Raw genomic sequence first — 15800 nt, forward strand, 5'->3', positions numbered from 1 at the left:
AAAAGAAAGTTGATGTCTGTCAATTCAAAACACAAAAAGTCCACACGTGAAGGCTGAGGCGAAGTAATTGATAAAGCATGTTACCAGTCTTACACTTAGAAAAGACGTGAAAAATTAAACAATGGCGACTCTTTTCCCCTACCTTAAAAAAAAAAAAAGCTGAAGAGAAATGCCACCATGTTAACATTTTGGTAACAGATTGGAAAGAAAGAAAAACTTGATTAACATGACTTCCTATTAAATATAATGTACTAACTTTATTTTGAACACATAAACACACACGTTTTATTTTTTTTATTACCGTATCTTTCTGTTAAGTTACATTATACATTTTACAGAAAAGGTTTCTGTAAAAGTCTGAGGAAGCTACAGTCGCCCAAAAAAACGGCCTAGTAGCTGAAACAATGTAACTTAACAGAAAGATACGGTAATAAAAAATAAAACGCATATTTGCTCTACAACAGTATTGAGCACTTTCTTCAGTTTTTATTAATTACCATTTCTACTAAATTGTGTGTGTGTGTGTGTGTGTGTGTGTGTGTGTGTGTGTGTGTGTGTGTGTGTGTGTGTGAAATACTGAAATGCCGTAGGAATATATATTATATAATACTGTGAACATAGACTCCAAATAAATATTAGTATTAATATTTATAAGACAATCCCAAGCAGATAAAGAAAACTCAATATGCGAGATAGAGCAATTTTATGAATGGAAATTCTGAGTTAGATTATGTAGAATTACCAAAAAATTTATTGTTTGACAAATGCGTGCAAATACTTATTGAAGTTTTTTTACCCTTTAATCAATGGATTTTCAATGAATGGCTCATCTCATCAGAGGAAATGTTATATATATATCTGCCGACTGGTATTAATCGTGACACCTTGCACTGAAGATTCCCGAAAGGATGAAACCCGAGTGTCTGTAGGCATTTAATAATTATTATAGTAAACAATTATGTCAGCCCCTTTAAGAAACTTCTTATTGAGCACTTTCAGTTGAATTAAAAAGCCAGTCAATGTAGCTCTTATGTGCAGATAATATAATGATTAGATCACTCTGACTGACGTTAAAAACATTTAATGAAATAAATTTTTTTTTTTTTTAACACTTTCACCCTAAACAAAGCACGTTGCCACTTTGATGTAGGGGGTTACTATCAGGGATCTAAGTTGCAGGGGTACTGTGTAGGGAGTTGGGCAGCAAGATGTCTGTTTACATTACACTTGAACTTCTGCATGTCAGTACAGTTGGGGAGGCAGGAAACCGGAAGAGAATTCCAAAGTCCTGCAGTTCTGGGGAAGAAGCTATTAGAGTAAAAGGCTTTCTTACATCTAGGGATCTCACTGTGTAGGGGTGGGACTTCGCTGTTTGTCTGGTTTGTTGGAGGCATTTTCGTCGAGGGGGTACAAGGGCTTGTAGTTTATCAGAGGATCCAACATTAAAATACTTGTAAAACAGGCAGAGGGATGCAACATTACGTCGGGGGACAGGGGCTGAAGTTTAGATGACAGTTTGGGACCTATTAGGTTGGCTACTCTCTTTTGAATCCTGTCCAGGAGCGAGAAACTAGTAGCAGATGCACCAGCTCAAATGTGACAACAGTATTCCATACATGGACGAATGGTGACTTTGTAGAGGTACAGGATACTTTCAGGCGTAAGTAACTTTCTAGCACGATAGAGAGCCCACCTTCTTTGCAGCAGCCTTAGCAATAATTACGATGTATCTATTCCAATTCATGTTTGCTATAAACGTTAAGCCAAGGAGCTTGAACGAAGTGCTCTCAGGTAAAGTATCTCTACCCATAGCTATTGGTGGTTGGTAAGGTTTCATGTAATTATTAAAGGAAACGAGCTTTGTCTTGGCAGCGTTGAACATTACCATCCATTTTTGACCACATTCCACTACAGACGTTAAAATTCAACAGCATTTCTCATGGTTAACGGTAGCCGAATGGATATGGTCCTTGATAATGAAGCTAGAGATAACTTCTGTCTCCGGGTTCGAATCTAAATCTGCACTGAAGATTCCCGAAAGGATGAAACACTAGTGTCTGTAGGTATTTAATAATTATTTATATATATATATATATATATATATATATATATATAACTACTTCATTTACTCACATAAAATTAATATACGAAAGTATAGGTTTATGCGTAAACTTTAAGTATTTACTTCAAAAGTGCTCAATACGTAGGTAGAGCTAGTTATGTAATTTATAAAATATATATGGCGATTAAGCTACACTGAATATTCGGCGTTTCATCCACTCTAGGATTCCTCAGGCTTATGCACGAATTCTGTGGTTGTTTATCGTTTTTATATGGTCCTCTTCTATTGAGGATTTAGTTAGCCATATAGAGGACCATATAAAAATGATAAACAACAGAATTCGCGCATAAGCCTGACGAATCCTAGAGTGGATGAAACGCCGAATATTCAGTGTAGCTTAATCGCCATATATATTTTATAAATTACTATATATCCTAGCAGAGTGACCCGATGTTGCCTTAGATTGAATGATCAACACATTTTTATTGCCATCGAAATCAGTTAAATCGAAACTGAATAAATGAAATTGATTGCCTTCTCTAGTTGGGGACCCATCGTGATGCACCAGGATGAAGCTTACATGCCTCTTACAGCGACTTAATTCACAATAATTGTAGTCTACATTGCACTGTAGAGAACCTACTGTTGATTTTATAAAATTATTTTTATATATAATAGCTTGCATAAAAGTTTAAAATACCAAAGTCAAGTATCATGCTTCAACCATGCTCTAAACAGAAACATTCATTTCGAATGTGCCCTGTCATATCAAGGAACCTACTGTTGATTTCATATGTTGAGCCTTTCTACTTGTGTGGTAATAAAACTTGAAATTCACTTGTCATGTTAGTCTGTGTAAGGTGTTAACTTTGTTCAAAATCGCCTGTTCTTCCTTTCATTGGATTATTTTGATTATCGATACTTATTCAAGACATTCCAATACAAAACCTATCTAAGAACACTGCCAAGAACATAAAATACCTTTGTATGAAATGTCATTTTCGAAGCAAAGAAAACGTTCACATGTTTCTTGGAAATTTTTTTTCTAGTCATAGTTTTATAAAAACATTTTTTTTAACACAAATAAGTCGCAAAGTAGATAAACCAAAATGAATTTCCTTTAAAATGATAGCAAGAATAACCGATAAATATATATATATATATATATATATATATATATATATATATATATATATATATTATTAAAAAGATGAGGAATTAAAAGTTAGATACACCTTGATTAAATCATCAGGTCAATAAGGATGAAAATGAGAGGAAAAGGAAAAGAACCTCTTTCAGCATTTCAAATTATGAATTGCTCCACTTAACTGGGTAGAGATTCTATTTTCTTGATAGGTTTGCTTTATAAAAAAAAATATTCTTTAGCTCATTTATTGTGTGTGTGTGTGTGTATATATATATATATATATATTAGCATGGGTGCCCGGCGTTGCCCGGGTGTTTAGGTGTATGCTGAGCAAAAAAAAAAAAGGGGGTAATTTTTTAAACTTTGACCCCTATTATGACCCCTGAAAATTTATTGTTTTGGCCTCAAATCAAGTTATTACGTTAGATCCATGTCCACGGAACCTATATCTAAAATTTCAAGGGTGTAGACCCAAAATTGTCGGAGGAGTTTGGTAGAGTTCTTAAAGGTCAAATCGTTGAAATTTGACCCCTTAACAGCCAAATTTCTGGCTGACACCCGTCACATCGATTTTCCCAAATCTCAGTACCCGGTATTTCAAATTTCGAGTCTATAGGCTAAAAATTGACAGAGTTATTGCGTAGGGAAATGTACACAGACAGACACGTTCACTTATATATATATATATATATATATGATAGAGGTATTTAGTGTTGCCAAGGTGATATATCATGCAAGAATGGAGTATTACTGTCACATCCACGCTGGTATATCCACCACTAGTTTCTCACTCTTAGACACTATCCAAAAAAGAGTTCCCAATCTAATAGGTTCCGAAGCTCCAACCTCTATTACCGCCACAATGTTGCAAGTACTCTAATGGAATGTGCTCTGACAAACCCCCTACACTTTTGACTCCCAATCGACGTACATACCCCCGACAAACCTGTTCAGCAGCAAAATCGTACCCCTTCATTGCTGAGTTTCCTAGATGCCGGAAAGCCTTCTACTCTAATAGCTTCTTTCCTCGGACCGTTAGACTTTGGAATTGCCTCCCTGCTTCCCTGACATGACAAAGGAGTTTCATATAAACAGACATCTCACTCATCTCCTTACATATTAGCTCCTTACGCCCAAGACTAAGTATGTATACAAATAAATGAGTAAAGATGTTTTAATACTCACGTTGGGAGTGTAAGGGAGGTTGACTAAGTCAAGCAAAAACGTTTCCGCTTAACCAAACAGAGCGGACACAGAGAATGTTTACCAAAGAGAAAAAAAAAAAAAAAGAGAGAACGGAACACTATCGAATGACAACATCCAAATCCATTGATTAAGAGAGAGAGGGAGTAAGAAAAGAGAGATAAAGAGTAGAGAGAGATGGAGGAGGGGGGGGTAATAAGTTGCAAAAAATTAAAACGTTTTTAAAACAATTCTTTTCTAGCCAGTTTTATCACTAGGCCACGTTTCAACACTCAGGTGACATATGATGTTAATGTTTCAGGATTTCTTTTTGTATTTTTAGAGCCCCATCTGTGCCGACAGACCATTCATCAGTAATAGGTTATCGGAGACAGCTGGACGAAAGTCAGATCAAAACGGGGAGGAAAAATAAAAAAAAAAAAAAAAAAAAAGTACAACTAAAATCTATATTCCTCTCTGCGGAGCTGGAAGTCCAAATGTCGTATCCACACTTCAGAAATTTAAAAACGGTCCGACAGACTACTTACACTAACGTCACAGAAATTAACTGACACTATTATTAAACAAAGACTCCTGTCAGATACTCCTGATCGATCTGGAAGATGTGTCTTTTTCTTTCTCTTATAACGAACTAGCCTGGGTGCCCAGCATTGACCAGTGTTACTGTTTGGAGGTGTTAAGAAAAAAAAAAGTGTTAGCAGGCAGGCTCGAACCCGTGCCACAAATACGGAAAAGAAAGCGAAAGAAAATTTGACGTCTTAGCCGATGTTTCCATGACGCGACCGGAAGTCGAAAGCGTTGAAATTAACCAAAGTCAATCCAACAGTGACGATGACTTGCCAAAATCTCTGTAAAAAAAAAAAAAAAAAAAAAATCGACCCCTCCTTGTACAAAACGTCAGAGTTTAGGATCAAGGAATTAATGTCTTTGGCTAATTGTTCGATATTTGTCGTCCGAGACATCGAACTTCAAAATGATACCAATCCTGTCAGGATCAGTCGCGTCTGTCGGAAGTTTTTGCGAAATATACAAACATACAGACAGGTGAGATTTATATTATAGATGATTATATGGTTCACAGCGAAGAGTGGAATCCGGAGATTCAAAAGTTTCATTATCTGACCTCTATCAATATGAATGGCTCTCATTGCCAAGGTCACTGCAAAAATGGTTGAATTATTTTATTGCTCCAGTAAATACCTCGCTGTTGATGCAATTCTTTACCCATATAAGAGCCAAGTGCATCTTAGGATGGAGTACTGTTGCTACATTTGGTCAGGTGTTGTTCAGAGCACCCTATCCTGCCTTGACAGAGTTCAAGGCCGAATTCGTAATCTAGTGCGTGATGCCCTTTTCTGTTCTCTGCAACCACTTTCCCCACAGAAGAGATGTTGCAAGCATGTATCTTCTCTATTGCTATTTTCATGGTAAGTGTTCAACTGAGCTCCAATCTATGGTCCTTTGCCAATCTTTCATAAAAAACACTCGTCTAGCCAAAATTACTCTTAATAAATTGCCCAGTTTCTGCTGGTACCTAAACCTAAATGTGTAGCCCATGAACAAAGCTTCTTTCATAGAACTGCTTGCCTGTAGAACTATTGCACTGATCTGCTTTCCAGATGACTACAATATTGTTGTCTTCAAGTCTAATGTAAACAAGTTCTTATCGAATCATCCTCATAAGTAATCTAAGTATACCAAATTTCCGCCATAAATGATTCTGTAATGTTACTGTCCCAATGACAATACACAAATTAACCCTTATCCTCGAGTGGCCTCCGAGCCTTGATATATGATAACCCCTTGGTATATAAAAACAAACTGCCATCGTTCTGACAAGAGTCCCTATCACTCTCAATGAAGTCAAACAGTTCACTTATCTCACTGTTTATAGTCACCAGGTAAAGTAACAAGGAGATTGTAATCTATATCAATCGCACTCACGTAGCCTTCTGTCCGCTCAAGAGTAGATTGTAGTTTTAGGCAAGCAATAAAACTCAACGAAATTAAGGATATACCGACCACCGATACATACAATACTGCTGTACAGTTACGAGACCTGGCCTCTGAGCAAAGGAGATCTTCACATGCTGGAAGTCTTCGACATGCACTGCGGGTGCGTTCCACTATATACGACAAATCAAAGCGTGACAACTACTCCTGCTGATTCTCTATTTGTGCAACTTGTCATTCGAGCAGCCTGTGACGACGAACAACTGAGTGTCACAAATTCTAAAGAATACTCATTTGCTCTATATTCAGACCCTGCGCCAGTAATTAGAGATCATGTTAACTAGTATGAATTTTGACAAGGGTTAAATTAAGTACATGTCAGGATGACCTAACAGTAAACAGAAATAGACCCAGTGCAGCTAGCTTAAGTAAAGTGATGGGAAGTGGGGTGTCAAGGATTAGCTCCTTAGACAAAATACACTAGAAACACAGGTGTTGAATAATATTTTGTTGGGGGGGGGGGGGTCAGTAAGCAACAGAGGCAATATGCATCTGAAAATGTAGAAAAAACTGAACAAACGTCAACCCGATATCTGACATACTCGTCTCTCAAGTAGAAGAACAAGGAGGAATTAATATTATTTTCTCTTTGTCTCTCCCTGCCCCCTTGTGAACAAACTTTCCCTCTTCAATAAAACCTTTGAAGGCCAATAAGTCTCAACTATGTTTCTATACGAGTTTTATTCATCAGAGTTAAACAGCTAATCAACAGCCACTATATAACAACCATAAAAAAATCAACGGTCCACATGGAAAAGCGAACATTATTAATAAAAATGTTACTTGTTTATACAAGTCTTATATAATATTCATATTATTTGGATTCATCGAACTACTGTTCTCATCTTGAGTGCCATTTTCAGAACATTTCAGTCGGTGAATGCTCTGACGAACTGCAAGCACTTGTACCCCCTCAACATAAATACCCCCGACAAATCCGACAAGCAGCAAAATCCCACCCCTTCACAGTAGAGATCTTTAAATGTAAGAGAGCCTTTTACTCCAGTAGTTTCTTCCCCAGAACCGCTAGACTTTGGAATTCCCTTCCGGGTCCCTACTTCCCCAACTGTACTGACATGCAGAAGTTCAAGTGTAACGTGAACCGACATCTTGCTGCCCAACTCCCTACACAGTACCCTAATACCTATGTATCTGATAGTAGCCCCTACAACAAAGTGGCAATGTGCCTTGTTTGAGGTGAAAATGCAATAAAAAAAAAATATATATATATATATATAACCTCTGACCTTCTTTAGGTGTATCTTGTCGAACTTGGGAATTTGGACGAAATTTCAAACGGAACTCTTTATTTACTTCATGGGGGTAGCATGCTCTTGTTCTATCAGCCATGACTGGATAGAGGTCCTACGTAATTCGCAATTGTATTTTTCAGTCGCCCACACCAAGAATTGAACCTTCAACCTTCAGGATAATATCACTGATTTTTCCAAGTACTCTAACCACTGTGCCACAGGTCCTTGTGGACAATATAAAAACTGCTGTAGAAGCGTTAATTAAAATACATGTGCCTACCTAGCATTGCAGCAAAGTCATTTTAATATTTAATTTTATTTGTGCATGGCTAATTCCATGTCAAATCATTCAGAAATTCAGGAGTTTGATATTTATGTCCTCAGATTTTGACGTCACTTGCATTACATGATTATCATAAAAACTAAGAATTCCTGAAAATTTGAGCATGTAACTCCAAGCGGTTGCCGATTTTGATTTGGTTGGTTGGTTGTTTTTGTTTACCGGCATATCAACCTTTTTCAGGTTATTTAATGCCGAATTTAGTTATTTTGAGGAACGATTTTTAATGGAGTATATTTTTTTTTTTTAAAGTCAGATTCTATTTAACCCATAGTTGGGACCCTAACAGGTACTACCACTCCGGGTCAGAGTGGACCTGGGAGCAATGGCAATTAAAGGGTGGCTCCACACTCCCCAAGGCCCGCAAGGTGGGGCCTCACCCCTGGATATAGTTTTAGGTCATATCCAGGACCGCCGATTTTGAGCATTTTCCGTAGCAAGAGATGGCGCCTAGGCGACATTTCAACAATTTACATTTTCTTGAATATTTTCAATTTGAAACATAATGTGGTCCTGAAAATTCACTCATGTGAGTTTTTGGACCCGTGAAATCCAAATATAGCATTATTTTTGCTCAAAAATGAAAACTTTTATGCAATTTTATCAGATTTTGTAATTTTTTTCACATTTGATACCATTTAAAAAAAATTTTTTTATTTGGACATTCATGGAGACTATGGAGTATCAGAGTATCTCTGGGACAAAAAAAAAAAAAAAAAAAAAAAAAAAAAAATGGTAAGAAGTACCTATTTTGTTCATTCACAGTGTCGGTTCAAAACCAGGTATTTCTGAGGTTTCAGAAAAACCCTATTCAGAGAAACAGCTAGTTTGGGTTTACGAGATGAAGTTAGAGAGACCATCTAAATTTATACGATACCTAAGTTTTAGAAAGTAAAAGCTAAATAGTTAATAGCATTTCTAAGTTTTTATGATGTCAATCTGTGGTTCAAGTTATGAAGTTATAAAATCTGAGAATATTGGTTTCAAACCATGGATAATTTTACATGGAATAAAGCCTTAAATTTAAAGAAGACAATTCTACTATATTCTTCAACTAGAAAGCCACCCGGCGTTGCCCAGTTGTAAAATATGCATAAAATGTAATGTTAAATTCGTAAAAAAAAAAAAAAAAAAAAAAAAAAAAAAAAAAAACTGAGATATGTGCATGCGAGTATTAGGTTTTCTAAACAGTTGACTTCTTGTAAGTAAAAAAAAAAAAAAAAAAATTCTTGGGCTGAGCTCGAAACCAAAACCTTAAGACAGTGAGTCAAGTATGAATTATAATTATGTTCACGATAAGAGAATATTCGTTTTAAAAAGAATTAAAATGCTACAATTTTAAATAAATCAATAAGCAAAACATATATTATTTTTTATTGGAATCCTTTGAGATGAGTAATTTATATATTTATTTATATATTTATTTATATATTTTATATATTTATTTATATATTTATTTATATATTTATTTATATATTTTATATATTTATTTATATATTTATTTATATATTTATTTATATATTTGCGAACTGTTATCCTCATCTTCATAGTTGTTTCGCCAGGTTTTGGTTAACTCATCCTCTGGTCTTCTTCCAGTAACTATGGTTCCAGGTGAGCATTGACTGAAGATAGCGGTTTTAATCCCACTCAAAGCAGTGGGATTACTTGACCAAAATGTAGTGAGACAACAACTATAGAAGGCAGTAATTACTGGGGGTACAGTTAAGAGACTCAGCATTTTTATCCCGTCGCGGCTAATCACCTGAAGAAGGCCAGAGGATGAGTTGGCTGAAACGTCATGAAACTACAACTATGAAGATGAGGATAACAGTCCACAAATAAATAAAAAGAAACATTTGTTTTAATCTAAGGAATAATTAGATGACAGTGTGAAGCGACAATTATATTTATAGAAAAGGAGCCCTCTTTTGTTATATATATTTTTTTTAAATCGTATCCACCTTGACAATTATTAATTCAAATGGTATATTATTTTTAACAGGAAATTATACAGATTTTATTCATATTTTTTTTTTTTTTTAAATCGTATCCACCTTGACACTTATTAATTCAAATGGTATATTATTTTTAACAGATCCATGTAAAAAGCACCAGGAAATTTCCTGGAGTCATGCTAGTAAACATTATTCATAGTACTTTCTTTCCTTTCTTCCTTCCTTCCTTTTCATTGGAGCAAAAGGAGAGGAAGTAGAACAACTCGCAGGAATCGTGTCCCACAACTCCCAAAAGTAAATTGGGCACAAAGGATAGAAGAGATTCTTTAAAGATTTGAATCTATTACGTCTCTTAGTTTTGTCCCTTAAACAGTTATCTCCCTTGGTCGGACATTTTTCTGATAGAGTTTCCCCTGACTCAACACCGGCAGGTTGACCGGTGTTTTGGTCCCTAATTTTAGCTGCCTTTCTAGCCAGATGGCTCGATTTTTTATCTCCCATTATTCTTCGCCATTTTAAGCCATTTCCGGTAAGAAACATTATTTATCCCCTTCTTAAAGACACTTTTTAATACCTTAATGTTATTTTTTATATTATTTCATTTTAACTACAAACTTAGTTTATTTTCTTTATCCACATGTTCGACCTTATTTCTTGCTGTCGTTAATTTCCTTACGACTCCCAGATTCAGCCCTTTTATAACTTCTCATTCGGGACCTTTTCTCTTTGTATTCTGAACAATGTTTTTTTTTTCTATTTCAGTTTTTTACCGTTTCTACCTTCAATAACCCTGTTTATAGGATTTCCTGTCTTCAGAGTTTTGATTGCTAGTACACGTTTAATGCTAACTGTTCAAGGATCGTATGTTTCTAATCAAATGCATTCTGGGGACAGTATAGAATCCATCTTTAAAAAATTAATAGTAGCACGCACACACACACACACACATATATTGTTACATAATCCTTAAATTAGATCATGTGTTTTAAGGAAATTATAAATTTTAATTTTAGGCTGACAAAGAATGTATCGTTTTTTTGTTTTTGTTGTTTTATTAGAGACGTTAAGCAGATGAGTCAGCGAGTTGACAGGTCATCCGGTCAACACACTTTCTGACCTTTTTTAGTTCCGGGTACCAAGCGAACAAAGAAAGAAGAACAGGTGAAGAACGGAGGAAAGGGAGAGAGGGAAAAAAAAAAGAAACATTCTTGTACACACTCTTGGCAAACCTTCCACTGAGAGTGAGCCGACAGGGAAAAATCCCATCTGATAACAAAAGAGGAAGGAAAACGACCTGACATCATTGAAGCAGATAATGCCATGAGGAACACGGCGAACCAAAGATACATATAGCAAAGAACTGAAATAACTAAAACAGTGGATGAATGATACATAGAAGTATCGCATGTTGTGAATGGTCGTCCAAAGTGAATAGAATGGTGGTTAAAATTTCATGTACAAAAAAAGGAGAGAAAAAAAAAATAAAGAGAAAAGAAAAAGGAGAAAAAAAAGTAAAAACTGTAACTCCCCTCTCTACATATCTGTCTTGTATGTTGAATTAGCAAACCCTTTATTTTGCCATTTCTTTGTTTGTTGATATGTGTTGATATATTTTCCGTTGGCATTTCTAGATATCCCCTTCCACATCTTCGTAATTTGTTTTTCTTTTATTTAGTCTCACCCCCCCCACACACACACCATAGTTTATTTTTATAATAAAATTGATTTTAAATTTCATCGCTTGTATTTGTGTTTTCGTTCTTTCTCGCATTCTGTTGTGTTCAATCTGTGTTTATTTTTGCATCCTTGTCTCATAGAAACCAGTTGGTGCTTCTTGTTTCAGCCTTTTTGTATTTGAAAGGAAATTTGAACCTTAATGAGTCATACTTCCGTGCAGAAAACTTGTCTGCATGAAACAAATGTTTGATAAAAGAAAGCCCTTATTAAAGAATCCCTTACTCTCTTTTGGAGTTTTTAAATCCCTTCATTCTTTAACCCCCCCCCCTTATCATGTGTGACAATTTATATATATATATATAGTGGCGCCAAACAGAGCTCGTACTTGCCATTTTTTAGGATACTTCAATTAAAAGTCAAATAACAGGGAAATAAAAGGTGAATCAAATGAGGTATAGATTATTTAAACAGTCACATTTAATTTAGCTTAAATTTGCGGTTTTTGAAAAATGTGACAAGTGTGGACTTTTTTAGGCACAACTATATATATATTATATATAGGGGGGTAGAGAGGGCTCCCGTAAGCCGTGGTGAAGGCAACCTTTCTAGGAGAAGCAAATCTCTGATTTAAAAAACCATAAGGCGGAAGACCAGTACCCGCATTAAGCTGGTCTGCAGTTTAATTTGTTGCTGGCTATCTTGCTCTTTCTTGTTGCTGGATCTCAACATTTTGAACCAAGAGAGAGACTTAGCTGTCGTACAAAGCTAAGATTCTGTAACATCATATTTGTATAGATACTCCCTCAGACATTTGGGCTCATGGATTTTAAATGTCTGAGGAAGTGGCACTCGTCTGACAAGACGTTGCAATCATCATATATATATATATATATATATATATATATATATATATATATATATATATACACACACACACACACACACGAAGGTTGTATTTTTATAAACTCAAAAAGTTGCAGAGCTACAAACACTGGAGTGGTACCATTAAAACGAGTGACAATTTGTGCTCCAGATTTAATTTTTCTACATAGTTACAACCATTCTCAATGCACTTTTGTCGGAAATTCAATGACGCATCTTCGCTTCTGATGCACGTTCATGACAGAGGTTGCTTTCTTAGATTCTCACACCGTCAACATCTGTAACTGAGAGATGAAACTTTCAGGTCATGAATACATAAGTTCAATCACCATAACAATGCAGTTTTCAATCCTCGCTCATCCAATAAAAATAAGAGGCATTATTTTTGGAACGCCTCTTGTATAATATATATGATTTTACTCTCATTATTTTAGGCGGCTATAAAAATTACATTACATTTTAATGTATACAATGTATTTATTTTGATAAACATTTACACAGATGAAAAATATTTGGTGTTGGGACATTATTATGAAATATGGTCATAAATTTTGTATTCTACCAAGATATATTATATATTTCCCCACAAACCTCTGGCCTGTGTGGAGAGGAGACTAGAACTCCTCTGATCTTGAGCGCATGGTACAATGAGGGAAGAGGTAGCTGGTTACTTTTAATGCATCTAAAACCAAACTCCTATCTTTACATCATCAACGCTCTGATCCCCATCTTGCATCACTTGAAATGGATGGCTCTCATCTTGGGGAGGATTCATGTTTTGACAAGCTTCTGGGATTGACCTTTACTCCTGATCTGAAATGGAACACGTACATCAAATCTGTTGCCAAGGTCGCTGGGAAAATGGTGGGATCCTTCTATTGATCCAGTAGATATCTCACTGCTAATGTAATTCTCTATCTATTTATATAAAAAGCAAAGTACGTCCAAGGATGGAGTACTGTTGTCACATCTGGGCAAGAGCTGCTAGAATTGGCAGAATTCAAAATAGATTTGTAGCTTAGTGGGTGATGCCCCTTTCTCTTCCTTGCAACCTCTTTGCCACAGAAGAGACTTTGCGAGCCTGTCTTTGTTTTATCGTTATTTCCGTGGCAAGTGCTCGTCTGAGCTCCAATCTCGTACGTCCAAGGATGGAGTACTGCTGCAATATCTTGGCAAGAGCTGCTAAAAACAGCCTATCCAACCTTGACAGAGTACAAAATAGACTTCGTGGATTAGCAGGAGATGCCCTTTTCTCTTCCCTGCAACCTCTCTTCCACGGAAGTGACGCTGCGAGCCTGTCGTTTTATCATTATTTCCCTGGGAAATGCTCGTCTGAGCTCGAATCTCTGGTTCCCCCTCACCAATCTTTCACAAAAAACGCTCGTCTAGCTGAAACCACTGTCAGTAATTTTCCCAACTCTTTATCTGTGCCTAAATCAAAACAGATTCCATAAACAAAGCTTCTTTCTTAGAAGTGCACGCCTGTGGAACTCTCTTCTGTTTGCCTATTTCCCACCTGACTACAACTTGGATGTCTTCAAGTCCAACATAAACAAGTTCCTGATAAACCGCCCCCTTAAGTAAGACTTTATCAGATCTCCATTACTCACAATTACTATGATATTGTCCCATTGATTACTGTACATGGAATAAGCCTTATCCCCGAGTGGCCTCCGGGCCTTGATAAGTGGTGACTGCCATATAAAAAAAAAAAAAGAAAAAAAACTTGCTATGGTTTCAAATGATGTGAAATAACAGCAAGGGGAGACTTTATTCCAAATATTTCTCATATATTATATCTCCCCTCTTTTGGAAATAGGGAACATTTACGAATATTTCCAGTAATACACTGTGAGATTTATTTAATGTATGCAAACTAAAGAGGGGAGATATAACATATGAGAAATATTTGGAATCAAGTCTCCCCTTGCTGTTATTTCACATCATTTGAAACCATAGCAGCAAGTTTAAATCTCCCTTTCATCAAGGCCAGAGGTTTTGGGAAAATATTAGATATTTTGTAATTCATATGCAAAACTAGGAAAACAAAGGACTAAAAATTGAAATATTTTATGGCTGTAAAAAAGTGCCAAAAATAGGCTCTGGATGATGGATGATCCTCTTAATGTGCGACCTTAAAGACAAATGTCACATAGCCCACTACACAATTCAGGTCATTACCTTTCCAACGAGTCTTCATTTGTTAAATTCTGATCAATAATCGCTGAAATTTGGAATTATAATATTGCTAAAAAAACGTGGTGTATATATATATATATATATATATATATATATATATATATATATATATATATAGGGAACTGGAAAATGGAATCCGCAAGGTAGGAGGTCAGAAACTTCGCTACAAAGATGTAACAAAGCGACACCTGAAGGCGATGAACATTAATGTTGAGAGTTTGGAGGAACAAGCCAAAGAAAGGAGTAACTGGTGGAACAGTCTCGACTAAGGAAAAGAAGAAGTAGAAAGATTGGAGAAGCCTTAGAGCTGAGACACTATTGACGACACAACCCTGGCACCCGCATATGCGATACCTGTGACTGGACGTTTCACACTGAAAGAGGACTACACCAACACCGAGGGATAAAGCACCAAGACACCGACTAGTCATCATCAAGACTTACGCACTGCATGATGATGAGGATACATATATATATATATATATATATATATACACACACACTCATAGCCAAATTGAATATTAAAATGCTCTTAGGTTCCATGGGACGAAACTACATGAAAATTTGCAGGCTTTTTGAAGATTATAATACTATTCTATGGTTAAAATTTTATGACAATTGGTAAAAAAGAACCCATATTTTCGAACCAATAAAATATGCCCAAATTTAGCTACATATATATATATATATATATATATATATATATATATGTGTGTGTGTGTGTGTCCTGGCAAGCAAGCTTTAGTTTTACTACTTTAGGATAAATTTTACTTGGGATTTTTTTTTTTTTTTTTGGTTGTCTCCCCTATGGTCTTGTCAGGCCACATTGTATATACACACACACACACACACACACACACACACACACACACACACACACACACACACACACACAATTAATCATAAAAATTCTTTCAAAGCTAGAAATACGATTCTGAATTTTTAAGATAGAAATTTATTGTTTGGATTCTTCAGACCACTGTTCTCGTCTTGAGTGTTATTTGCCCAACGTTTCGATTGATGTAACCTCAGACCTTCAGGTGTATCTTGTCCAACTCTAATCTTTCGG

At 35.8% G+C, this 15800-nt stretch overlaps 1 protein-coding gene across 6 annotated transcripts in view; it reads right to left on the reverse strand.

Annotated features, from left to right (window-relative positions):
• LOC145259796 (calcium-transporting ATPase type 2C member 1-like) overlaps window positions 1–15800 on the reverse strand; it is a 204110-nt gene that overhangs the window by 110378 nt on the left and 77932 nt on the right. The window contains exon 1 of one of the 6 annotated variants that reach the window (XM_080117563.1): window positions 4395–4554. The exons of 4 other annotated variants lie outside the window; for them this stretch is intronic. The gene's annotated coding sequence lies outside the window, so the exon portion shown is untranslated. Of the gene's footprint in view, window positions 1–4394; window positions 4555–15800 lie in introns of those variants that run through there. One more of the 6 variants, XM_080117567.1, reaches the window with a different exon arrangement.

Source organism: Euprymna scolopes, chromosome 35, assembly GCF_053919585.1.
Source record: "Euprymna scolopes isolate OS-2025 chromosome 35, ASM5391958v1, whole genome shotgun sequence".
NCBI lineage: Eukaryota > Metazoa > Mollusca > Cephalopoda > Sepiida > Sepiolidae > Euprymna > Euprymna scolopes.